Genomic DNA, 13484 nt, shown 5'->3' with positions numbered 1-13484 from the left:
ATACTGGCTGTCGCAATCTTTCATCTTCTCTGTGAATAAGTTTTGTCACTTTATCTTCTTGAAAGGAAGGAGTCTCCTGATCCTAGGGAGGACCTAATGTCAAATGACTGATGACCAAGTCAAGATGCTCTATAACTGGTTGTTGCAACTTCTCCACCTTCTGCCTGACTAAAGAGCGAACCTTGCCAAAAATCACAGGCACCAACAGCAACACTACATACTGGTTCAATCCTATTTCCTTCAGTTCCTCTCTGCACCCTTTGTTTTTCCTTCCTTTCCAATCCCTGTCTAACAGGATTGGGATCCCCACCAGTCTATATTTTCTTTGATCACATTAACTGGTCCTACTGCAGCTGCAGGACAAATATCTCCAAGCAGCTGTTCTCTTTCCTTTACTGCTTCATAACAACTCTTCAAACAGTTTACCCCTTTCCCAAAAGCTGTATCCCTCAGTTCCTGCCTTAAGTGTTGAAAAACAGCCCAATGTAAGTGATGTTTTTCCTTGTTGGACACACTCATAATACTAGCAAGGGTAAGCAACCCTTGCTAGTCAGAGATGCTTTCCTTTTCCTTTTGTGTCATCCTTTGAAGTTTCCAGAGGTTAAGTCCTACATTTTTCGCCCTAGAAAATTGGGAAATTAGGATTTCCTTAACATTCTGGTAATTCAAAGTTTCTTTTAGGATTGGCGAGGAGTAGAGGAAACCTTTTGCCCTTCCAACTAACTTACTGCGAAGTAGAATAAGCAGCTGGAAGTCACTCCATTGCCCAATCTTTCTAAGCTCTTCTATATATTCAAAAAATGACCTGACATCATCTGTGTCATCTCCAGAGAACTGAGGCAAAATCTGTTGGGGGTTTATAGTTCTAAAAAATTCCGTATCGTTTAACTCAAAGCTCGATGGAAGAGACATACCTGTACCTTTAGTTTACACTTATCATACAAAGATCAATTTTTTTAAAGTTCCCCTTTTCCAAAATTTCCTGATTGCTGTATATGAGACTAAGACCAACTCACAGTGATTGATCCAATTCCTTTATTTTATGGAACAAACACATCCTACCGGCTGTGCCATTGTTATGTTGTTACTTTTTTCTATTATTTCCTTATCCCTCTTGTGCCTACTAAGCTTAAATCTCTAACCGCTCTCTCTGGAGCCGTTTCTCCTTTCAGAACTCTGACAAAATTTGTTTGATTTAGCTGTGCCAGTCAGAGTTCTTTTTTCACCCCCTTCCATTCCCATGGGAATGGAAGGGGGTGAAAATAGTTCCATTGCATTAAGGAGGTTCCAAGTCTCACTGTAGCTGAGACTCAGATTAAACAATCTAGTCAAAGGGACTACCAATTCCCTAGCACATTCTTGTAATACATAAGCTGATATCCTGTCCAAACACACAGTTCTATAATATTCTATATACCTCAACTTCTTCTATCCTTACTTACACATTAATTCCTGTCATATCTATTGCTGTAATATTATCACCCAGATGATACACTTTGCAAAATGATCACTCAATAATTCAACCAGTTGGAGTGCTTCTACCATCTGCATTCTTCACAATCATCTACTGTGGTCATTATTTCTTTTAGTTGCCACATACTGAAAGAACTCTTTAGGATTACTCTTGGCTCATTTAGCCTTCCTTACATACAAATCACTCTTTGGCATGTGCATTACACTGCTTTTGGGCTTGCTAGTCATCTCTGTTTATGAATCTTGCCCACATGCTTCTCTTTCTTTTTAATGCTATAACTCATCCATTTATTTTTCAGTTTATTAATTCCCTTAATTCTTGGTTTGCACTCAGCTAACTACCTGTTCATTTAAACTATCCTTTACCACTTTACCTTTACTGCACTACTAACATCTTTTCCCTGAAGTATCCTACCATGGTGCTGCTCCAAACAATTCTAAGTTCCAGTAGTTTCTAGTTTTATAACTAAAATGGATATATATAACTAATATATCCATTTTAGTTATACACAAATCTTCAAATATAATTACACGGTCCCCAAGAACCTTCCATTGCATGCAGCCTTGGGTAGTTATTCCTAAGAAGCCGAATGAATTGCATTTCCTTCAGCCAATATATGATCTTCCCTCCATCCAGTCTATATCCCCCATAATTAAAGTTATCCATAATAATTAACCACTCTGCACTTATTGAATTTATTTGCCAATATACACGTTGTTTCAAAAGGGGGTATACAACTTTGCATGACAATAGAAGGTAAATAGCATAACACTTGAAGTTTCAACACAGACAATTAAAGTTCAATATGACTGCCTCCAGTAATTCTGCAGACGTCCCATCTCTAATCGATTTACTGCCACATGCAGCAGGACATATCTGGCATAACTTCAGCAATGGTGGCAGTAATTCTGAAATGCAACTCATCTAAATTGGCTGGTAGTGGTGGTGCAAGCACGTGATCTTCTGCAGAGTCCCACAAGAAAAAAAATCCAATGGTGTAAGGTCGGGGAAACAATGGCCACTCTACAAGTGCCCCTCTACCAATCCATCTGCCTGGAAAGCAGATGTTGGGGTACGACCTTAAGTCCGTCAGGTAATGAGGAGGTGCTCCATCTTGCTGGAAATGTGTCCGTCATAGTCATTGTCATCTAATTGTGGTATTAGGTACCCTTGTAACATGTCCAGATACACACCACCAGTAATGGTAGACTCCAAAAAAAGAAGGGTCCATACACTTTCTTCTTGCTTATGGTGCAAAAAACATTAGCCTTTGGGGGTGCTATGAACATGTTCTACAATGCTGTGTGGATTTTTGCTTTCTCAAATTCTGCAGCTGTGAGTGTTCTTGCCCACTTACATGAAAAGAACAATCGTCACTGAAAACAATAGTGTCCAAAAATAAAAGTCCTCACTTTGTTCTATCCTGCTGATCATTTCCGTATAGAAATCCTAGCATATTTTCTCATGATCTTTCTTCAAATGTTGTGAGGGTAAATTTGTAGGGCCTTAAATGCAGATGCTGTCATCAAATATGCCACACAGCATCAGCAGGCACGCAGCCTTCTTGTTGACCTTGGATGATGCACAGAACAGCCTGTTTCCACAAAATTCTTGTGCCACAAGAATTTGGTGTAAACAGAACTTCCTAGTAGAACAGAACAGCAAAGAACTTCCTGGTAAGTCATGCACCTACCAGGAAGTTCTTTGCTGTATTGCATACAGAAATTCCTCTGAACTTGTGTTGCAGACGTCATTTTCTTAAACCAAAACATAATGTGCTCGCTCTGCACAATTGAAAGTTGCCATTTTCAAATGTGTGTGTATTATGCAATCTATTATTGTCATTTGGTAATAAAGTTATATGATGAAAAAATTGATGGTTCATTACATTATGACATTCACTCAGCTTTTGCATGTCTTCTGAGTTATTCTCTGTTCTCCTGTAAAGTTGTATACACCCTTTTGAAACACCTTGTATTAAAACCAAACATCATCCTTTACATTCTCTGGGCTATAGCAGCAGCCAACCAAACCAAATACTTTGCTATGTAAGCTTGGATCTCACACCAAACAGACCTCAAATGCACTGCTTTCCTGTTAGACTACCACTCTTTTAGGCTGCAACTCATCTGACATCATCAGTAATACCATCTCCCATCCTATTTTCTCTATCTGTCCAAAAAATACTATACCTTACTTTCCCTTATTTTCTATGCCAGTAATTATATCATCCTTAGTCAGCCACGTCTCACTAATACCAATAACTTTTAGCCAATAGGACTAATCAATGCTAAAAATTTCTCCTTATTCTGAATACTTATGGAATTAGTATATATAAATCTCACAGGCCCATAATTATGCTTAGTACCCACAATCCCATTCTTATTTATTACCTCCAAGACAAAAGTTGGCAGTTTATCTCCAATCACACACCCATTTGCTTTATTGGTGATTGCATTCACCATCACCTGCATCCTCCCTAACAATTCTAGTTTCTGTGATTCTGCACATCTAACCCTACTATAGACAGTAGCACTTTTTACAAACTCTAACACCAAATCCATTTAAGTACACGCCATCTACCTTATATAAATATTTTCATCCATGAAACTCATTCCACACATCCAGCAACTGCACTCCATTCCTCTTACACAACCTACACACCGAATCATTTGCAATTATGGCCTTCTTTGAAACTTGTATCTATCATACTGCAGCAAATGATTCAGTGTGTGTATGTTGCTGCCTTTCTTTTGCTACAGTCAGTAGCTCTTTCATGTCCTTCTCCTCATACTATACTTCTCTCCCTTCAGATCATTTGTACCTGTCAAAACAATCAACTCTTTCATTTTACCTTTCTGAGTACTAACAGCATCATTAATCTTTGTAGCTGGGAAACATGACATTGTCATTCCCTCCTAAAGCACTCCTCTTCTCAAAGAATCTCCATACAAAATTCTCACTCCACTATCATTCTTTGACATTCCTCTCTCATTTAGCATTCCTTTCTCTTCTAGTAGAACATCATCTGTTCCGGTTGTCTTTCCACATTTTAGGATTTGATGTCTTTTTCAACCTCAAGTGCTGATGTATTGATTCATTCCTCTGTAATATTTTCTCCCACCTTGTTGTCATTGCTTGTTTCATTTAGCAGTCTCTCAAAGTAATTTCTCCAAACATCTAAAATATCTTTTTGTTTAGTTTTCAAACTATAAAGAAGATGTATATTATATAGAACAAAAATGATACTATTGTTGTCATACTTATTTTCAATAGCATAACCATGAAGATAATTCACATGCAAACTTTTGTTTGCTTGCCAAAATAAAGATAAAAACCAGGATATACTTTTCATCAATTATTATATACTTTCTAGCCCAGTACAAAAACAATATATTCCTAGAATCCTATATGAGTTTAAATGGTGCAAACAAAATGCTACTAAAGATTTCTGACTGAGAAATCTCATGTCTTGGGACATAATCAGAATTCGATCAAAAAAAAAAAAAAAAAAAGAAGCTAAATTAGTACTTTCATGTTTCTATACTTGTAAAAAAAAAAGAGTCCAAGCTTGTGCTGTGCTAGGGAAGTAAAGAGGAAACAGAAAAGATGGTTAATCCATCTTTATAACATTACACACAAATTCTACACATGACTGGTCATTAAACCTATAACATGACAGGACTGTGTTTGAGCAAGTGGTTAGAGAGAAACAAGGAATTTTTAAATGTGTTTCTTGAAAAAGCTTGGGATTTCATTCATTGAGAAAAACAGTATGGGGGAAATATTCAATAAGAACAGAGGTAGATGGAAAGAGGAAAGAAGATGAGAGGCTGTTTCAACATATTTGGAGTTGAAATTAGCACAGACGTTGACCAGCACCTACCCATGTTTCTTATATAATTAGAAGGTAGAGGAATGATAGACTAGTTCAGTGGAGTTGTGCATTGAAACCACATGTAAAAAATAAAAAAAATTTAAAAAATGTAGAATCAGAATCTTAAGAAAGAGTATGTAAATGAGGATCATCTTAATAGATGACCCTCAATCACAGACTTTAGGAAAAAGTTAAATGATTATGAGTTTGTTGGCTAAGTTGAAAATAACACACTTGTGTCGACATAAATCTTTAGCAGCAGACTGGCCTTTATCTGAATATATCTCAGATAAAGAGGAAGCTTTGAATGCACCATTCAAAAGTTGAGAAAATTATTAGATATATGAAGAGCCAAAGGATTCAATTCGGCGACATATGACTTGTTTAAGTTAAGGGATATTACATCCCATATCGTTTCTTAGCCAAATAAGAAACTCAAAGGGTTTCATGCTGAATATAGTAGAAACTATATAAAGTTCGGCGATTCCAAGCGTAAGCAAATACCTGGATACTGCAGCAACTAACCCTTAAGGTAGTGCAGGCTGAGGCAACTCATGTCAAAGGTGGAGCAAGCTCCGATCACTATTCTTGATATTTACCCATAATGTAACTTAGCTCCTAGGAGCTGTATTACTGTTCTACATTATGAGAGAAGGTCACTACCCAGACCGGTTTCAACTTTTACTGAGGTCTCATCAGTGAGTAGGTAGACCTAGTTAATACCAAGTTTGTAGCGAACAGAACTTGCAACCCTTCTATGAGTATTGCCGAGAGGTGTCCTAATAAATTATTAGATATATGAAGAGCCAAAGTCTTCAATTCGGCGACATATGACTTGTTTAAGTTAAGGGACATTACATCCCATATCCTTTCTTAGCTGAATAAGAAACTCAAAGAGTTTCATGCCGAATATAGTAGAAACTATATAAAGTTCGGCGATTTCAAGCATAAGCAAATACCTGGATACTGCAGCAACTGATCCTTAAGGTATTTACCCATAATGTGAACTTAGGAGGTAAGTTCACATTATGGGTAAATATCAAGAATAGTGATCAGATCTTGCTCCACCTTTGACACGAGTTGCCTCAGCTTGCACTACCTTAAGGGTCAGCTGCTGCAGTATCCAGGTATTTGCAGTATTGGCATGAAACTCTTTGAGTTTCTTATTCGGCTAAGAAACGATATGGGATGTAATATCCCTTAACTTAAACAAGTTGAGAAAATTATTTTCAGGGTGGGTGGATTTGTGAAGTGTTAAGAGTTAAGCTGGAGAGATATAGTATTTTGAATGAAAAAAGAATAACAAAGTTCTTTTAGACACTGAGGAGGCCATGAACATGATATGTCACACCAGGATAAGTTAGATGCAAGTGTCAATCCAAGAATATAAAATTGATCTTAATTGGATAGTGGAATATTAACAAAAGTAAAAAGAAGTGAAATAAGGTTTGATTATTACTAACAAAAAACAGGAAGATGTGTTTTTGTAGATTATCTTTAATAGATTATCTGAGATCTGCAATAACATTTATTGCAGACCTCAATTTCCATTTTATGACCACATAAACTGGAAATTGATGTGGAAAATAATGTCTAAGTCTGGCTTTCCTCAACATATCTAATTAATAAATCAACTTTAGGTGGAAAATAAATTTCATTGCTCGGTGTAAGACTACTGCCCAACTTATTGGAGACCTTAAGTATCTTGAAAATGTTCATTCTGAAAAATTGCAACCATAGGAAAGCCAACCTTCATATGGCTTGGATAGATTATAAAAAAGTGTTTGATTTGGTGCCTCATAGTTGGATTTTAAAATGCACAGAACTATTCGATATTAGCAAAAACGTACAAACATTTATGCAATCCAGCATGAAAAATTCTAAAACATTGGAAAATTGAAAAAAAATAATTCTGAATAGTACCAAATACTGAAAAAGGCAATTAAGAAGATCAATTATTTTGAAATGTGCACCTCAAGAAGGATGCTTGAAGTTCCTTGGACAGAAAAAAGAACCAACCAGAGCATCAGAGACCAAATGAATCTTGAAATGACTATCTGCAATGTGGTGGAGAGAAGAATCCTCAGCTATTTTGGACATACCTCAAAAATTGAAGGAGACAACACTGAACAACTATTTATGCAAGGCAAGATGCTAAAAACTGGAGACAGAGACAGATCCCCATGAAAGATGGCTGGATATATGAAAAAGTCCTGTAATAAAGGATCTTTGTGTCCTGGATATGGCTCAAACCCAGGTCTTTCCAACTGAAGGGCTTTGTCTATACTGACTGAGCTATGGAGGCTCTTACTAACATACTCAAATCACACCACATTAAGAAAACATCATTAACATACCTCTTACACAGTTTTGGTTGGAGAGGTGTTAAGGCTCATTCATCAAATATTTTCTTAAAGATGATGGTGAACAGAGTAGGAGGAGGATGACTTCCCTCTGCCAAGAGCAGGTTTAGAGACAGTACAAGTAACACAGTTTCCAGAGGTAATTTTTTTCACAGCCACTTTTTCATTATTTCTTTTGTTCTATATCTAGTGATTTCCATTGTTCTGTGTCCAATGATTTTCTTTGTTACATTTTCCATTATTTCTTGAGTTTCTTTTATTTTCTGGGAAAGCAAGTGGGGGTTAATATTTTTATCCCAAATTCACAAGAATGAACAATGCATTATAACGTACTACATTTCTAGTCCCTAGGGGTTCGTTAATCATCTACTGTATCATATAACAATCATCTACTGTATCATATAACAATCATCTACTGTATATATCTAAAACACAAATAACTAGGCCTCACCAAATCACCTTTTGAAGACCACCTTTCATCCTTAACCAAACTGGAGAATCATCTGAGCTCACCCAAGAACTCACTTTCATACTACTGCTGCTACTACTACTACTACTACTATAAATAAATTACACCTCTAGCCTTTCTTGTGCAGGAAATTGGATGCATAATCATAATTAGAAAAAGAAAGCAGAGATGGTGCATGCAGCACTTCAGCTATGGGAACTCTTTACTCTCTCTCTGACAATAACTTGCATCAGAATCAACTGAAAGGAGCTTTTGGCATGAAAGACTATAGGATGGCTTGCAAATTATTTAACAGGCAGCCTAACTTGAATAAAAATGACAGAATGAACATTTTAAAAATATGGTCAGCCCCAAATCTTCTCCATATAATATTAATTTAATTGGAACTATCATAGCCCGTGAGTACAACAGAAAACAGAAAAGACCTCTACCGCAGGTCTTGAACAATGATCTGTTCACCATTCTCAAGTAGGGTGAAGACAGGCTAGAGAATTTTGATATCCAAAATAGTGTATGCGTATATGGGGAGGGGGGAGCTATATATTTTTACTTTCTTTCTCATACGCTAAGCAGTTGAACTCTTAAATTCAAAAAGAAAAACTGTAACTAAATTCCAAATCTAGCTTGCACACAGATTTGTATTCCATGATCTGATTTGACATCTTAAAGTCCCTATTAACCTCAATAATCATTAAAACTTATTAAGCCCATTAAGCGATTGAGTTTTCTCACACCTTATAACCAAAATAAAAATCTTTAATTTACAAAAGAACGCAAATATCTATGATATAAAATCAATTACATAACTATGCAAGCAGCAATGTATTTTCTTCAAATCACAACTCCAAATAATATGAAGTTTTTGTCCTATATGGACAAAAACTTCTCAAACTTTATTCTCTTTTTTTTTTCCCTATAGAACTTTTATTCTTTCTCGAATTTATACTTCTAAAGAAATAACCAAAACTTCTAAAGAAATTCTAAAAGAAGCTTCTAAAGAAATAACCAAAACCACATAAACTGTAAGAAACTGCTTATTAGACTGAGAATCCTAAAAACTTCACTGGGCTTATTTCTGTATGAAATGGAGCAATAAAATTCCTTTTAGCCTTAACTGAATAATCCTAATAGAAATCCAATATTAAATAACTACAACTAAAAATTTCGCACATCTCCTTATACAAGGAGATGCTATCCTCTCTCAGTATTCAGTTTTCCTTTAATTTCCGTTCAGTCTTCAGTTTCTAAATTTTCCTCTAATTTCTGTTCAGTCTTCACACATTGAGGACACAAACTTCACATTTTATCTTCTGCTGTGTTCGTTTTCTATTCCCAAACAGCTGAACAACTTCTGCTCCATTCAATATTGTGCACAACCATTACCTTTCAGCACTGGAATTAAAATCATGACCAGAGTTCTTTTCATAGCACAGGAAAGTTTGCTTTAACTATAATTTCAAAATGAAAGAAGCAAAGTGATAACAATTCTTCATTTCAAAACTTTTATGCAGTAGGTAAGTTTGCTTATTATTTTTACAATTTGAACACAGCAGTAACTTTTGCTTCCCTTATCATTGACAACATATTTTGTAAACAATGTCTATATACAAATAACACTGACATTCTAAAACTTTTGACAGCTCATATAAAATTACATTTAAGCACTAACATCTAATGTAAATAAATTTATTTCACGACTAAGCAAGACTTCAGAAGTCAAAAATAATAACACTGCAAAACATCTTACTCATGAAATACAGAAGGAAACATATGTTCAAATAACTACTTTACAAAATAATACCTTATCATCAACTTCTTAACTCTTAAGTGAATTATTTTCTTATTTTTGTTTTGTGGGATATCTGAATTTTAATAGCGATATCCTACAATGTCCCACCTTAAGAATAAAAATATTTTAACAAAATTTACGAGTTTCCTTATGACTGGAAGACAATCTTAAAGAATAATTACTAAATCTATCTCTGCATTTATCAGAAAGCACATCAGTAATTTCACTATCTCCTTCATAACCATTCGATTTAGACTTAAGTGAAATTTTTGAATTTTCTGTTACCTGTTCATTCACAAGGAACTTTCTTACAACTATTTCCTGATAATACAGTACCCTTACCATAATAATACTCTTTGAGCCCATCAGCATGCACCAACTTAACATCCAAAATTATATATTACAGGAGACAACTTTTTTTCAAAATTATGTATAGGTCCAGATTCTCAAACTTCTAGTTTATCTTTACATCTCTGATCACTTCTGTTTTGAAATAAGAATATGTAATCTACTTGTAATACTCCTCTCCTAAACTGATTTAATACTAGCCTTCTTACATGTAGATTCAAAATTCAATTTTTGAATTTTCTTCCCTTTTACTGATTTTTTGGAAAGCCCCAATGGCATTATACTTGTCATAAAATAAATAGGATCTACACCATTTGAAGTATCATACTTGCTTACATCACCCATGTCAAATCTAGAAAGACAGTCCTGAACTAACTTTGTGTATCAGGTAAATAGGACACTTTCAAGTCGCATTCTTAACTTCCAAAACCCATCTGGCAATAGTGTCCTGTCTTAATATAAGAAAACAATCTTACTTCCCTCCTACTTTTGATAACGTTTCAATTTCTAGTCATCCAGTTTAACTTTATATCTAGATTATCTTGGCATAAACACATTACATGCAAAGCCTCCTCAGCCTCCAAAAAACTTGGTATTATTTTTTTTGTTCAAAGCAACATTTCTCTCTGCTCAACTCTTATATTTACATATTCAAAATCTACCCAACTTTAAATATTGTTCTCACATTTGGAATAGCACATCCACAGCTTCCCAAAGAATTCTCAGTTTTATTCAGAAAAATTAAAATACAGACTCACTATCCACATGGTGTACCATGACTATTAAATGAGTGTTTTCCTGTGGTATCCAAGATAAAAGGCAATGTTTAAACAAAAACCAACCCTGCCACCTCTATATAAGAATGACTAATTCACCATCAGTTTCTTTCTGTTATAAATGTAAAATGACAAGGATTTCCTTCAATGTCTCAAAATCATCCATTTATATGGGATCAACAAGAAAATAAGATGTAAATGTCTACCTGAACTAGCCACTCTCTATACAGAGAACTTGCATAGACCAAAGAAAAGTTTCTTTGGTCCATGCATATACTAGGTGGTATGCTATAATGAATTTTCTCTATTACAGCAATGCTATGGGGATTCATCCAGACTTTTCAGCAGTCTGTTACAGTACGCATATTCAATACAGTCGCAAGCATTATTTTTTATAGCAACAGTCAACTGTAAATGCAAAGTAAATGGAAAGAATTACCGTAATAACAAAAAAAGATGTTCCTTGTACTGATTATATTGATCAGAACATACTTTCTTCCAAGGTTACATAGTGATCAGCATTCATAGTGAAGAATTTATGGAGACATAACACGTGTAAGAATAATTACTTTACTTAACATTAGGAAAGTTACATTTGACATTTCGAGACCTCTGTATTGAGGTCATCATCAAGAAAAATACATTTGTATAAGATACAAGTTACATGACTGCACTATATAAAAGTAAGATGAATCTAAATGCTTGTTAATCATTTAATCCTTTCCTTCATGCTTACACAGTGATCTGAATACATTATGAAAATTATGGAAACTACCACCACGTAAAATAATTTCTTGTTTCCATAATTTTCATAATGTTAATCATTTAACCTAGCCTGACCTCTTGTGGAAAAAAATAATAATAATAATAAAATTTTAAAAAATATATATAAAAATAAAATAAAATATAATATAATATTAAAAAAATTAAATGAACCTAAAATATAAACGGAACTACAGTAAACATTTCTAAAGTCTCCTCTCGTATTGAGATTTTCTTCTGTTTGGGCTTGTTCTTGTTGCTATACGAATTGCAGATGGGTGTTCCACATTCTTGGAATAATTACTCCACCCTTATCGTTCAGGTTTGGATAATGTTTCAGTATTTCACAAGCTTCTTCGAATTTTCTTTCAAACCAGGTTTTGGTGTGCTGTAAGGACTTATTAGTCAGCTTTGACATAACTGGCCTTTTCACTAATGTCCCAGTCAATGATACTATTCTTCTGTTATAGAACATATTTCCGCCTGCCATTATGGCCCTCTTTACCCATGTACTCCACTCGGGGTATTTCGTCTGACAAAACAATTTTTATCTACAAAAGAAGGTATGGCTATGGGTTCACCACTTCCCCCACCCCCAATAGCTAACTTTTACATGGAAGACTTCAAGCAACAATATGCTCTAGATTCGGCCAGCCTAAAGCACAAAGTCTGGCTGAGATATGGTGATGATATTTTTGCCATTTGGCCCACAGCTGGGAAACATCAAATACATTCCTAAGCCACCTGAACAAAACAACAGAAACATATCCAATTCACCATCATTAATTGAAAACAACAACTCTCTTCCTTTTTTTGACATACTCATCACATGTCTTCCCTCAGGCTGTCTCTCCTTCAGTCTACTGCAAACCTACACATGCACAGGCCAATACATACATCAAAATTCAATACTACCATCCAACACAAAAACTAGGAGTCATCAGCATCCTCAAACACAGAGCCCTAACAATTTGCTTCAATGAACAAGCTTTGAACCAAGAATTTGAAATCATTAACCAAACATTTGTAAAAAAATGGCTACATAAAAAAACAGTTCAAAAGATCCTCCATAAAAATGCCACTAAAAACAAAAAAGATTACAAGAATGCCATAGCCATACCCTACATTAGGTGCATTTCAGAAAAAATAGACAGAACACTACTTAAATACAACATTAAGACTACCTTCAAACCCCCCCCCCCAACAAAATTAACCACCCAGCAGTTTACAAAATTCAATGTACCTGTAATCTAGCTTGCATAGGGCAAACAGGCTGCACCATCCCAATCAGAAAAGATGAACACAAACAACACATTAAATACCTCCAACTATGGTAAAACAGGCCTATTAAACTATGCACTCCAAATATGCCACACAGAACTGACTAAAAAGGCACCAACTCCCTACACCACACAAAAACCTGGTATGAAAGAAAATTCAAAGAAGCTTGTAAAATGCTAAAACATTATCCAAACCTGGACAAAAATGATGGATTAATCATTTCAAGAATGTGGAGGACCCATCTGCAATCCATATAGACAAGAACAAGCACAAATAGAAAAAAAATCTCAATATGAGAGGACTTTAGAAATGTTTAATGTAATTCCATTTATATTTTATGTTTAT

At 35.1% G+C, this 13484-nt stretch overlaps 1 protein-coding gene across 1 annotated transcript in view; it reads right to left on the bottom strand.

Annotated features, from left to right (window-relative positions):
* The window catches only part of LOC150098133 (NBAS subunit of NRZ tethering complex-like), a 1063858-nt gene that overhangs the window by 570789 nt on the left and 479585 nt on the right, over nt 1-13484 (bottom strand). The window lies entirely within an intron of this gene.

This window comes from Typopeltis vanoorti, chromosome 16, assembly GCF_054136105.1.
Source record: "Typopeltis vanoorti isolate ZY-2024b chromosome 16, IOZ_Tvanoo_1.0, whole genome shotgun sequence".
Classification (NCBI taxonomy): domain Eukaryota; kingdom Metazoa; phylum Arthropoda; class Arachnida; order Uropygi; family Thelyphonidae; genus Typopeltis; species Typopeltis vanoorti.
Note: the sequence above shows the minus strand (reverse complement) of the source record. Positions and strands in the feature narration are given on the sequence as shown.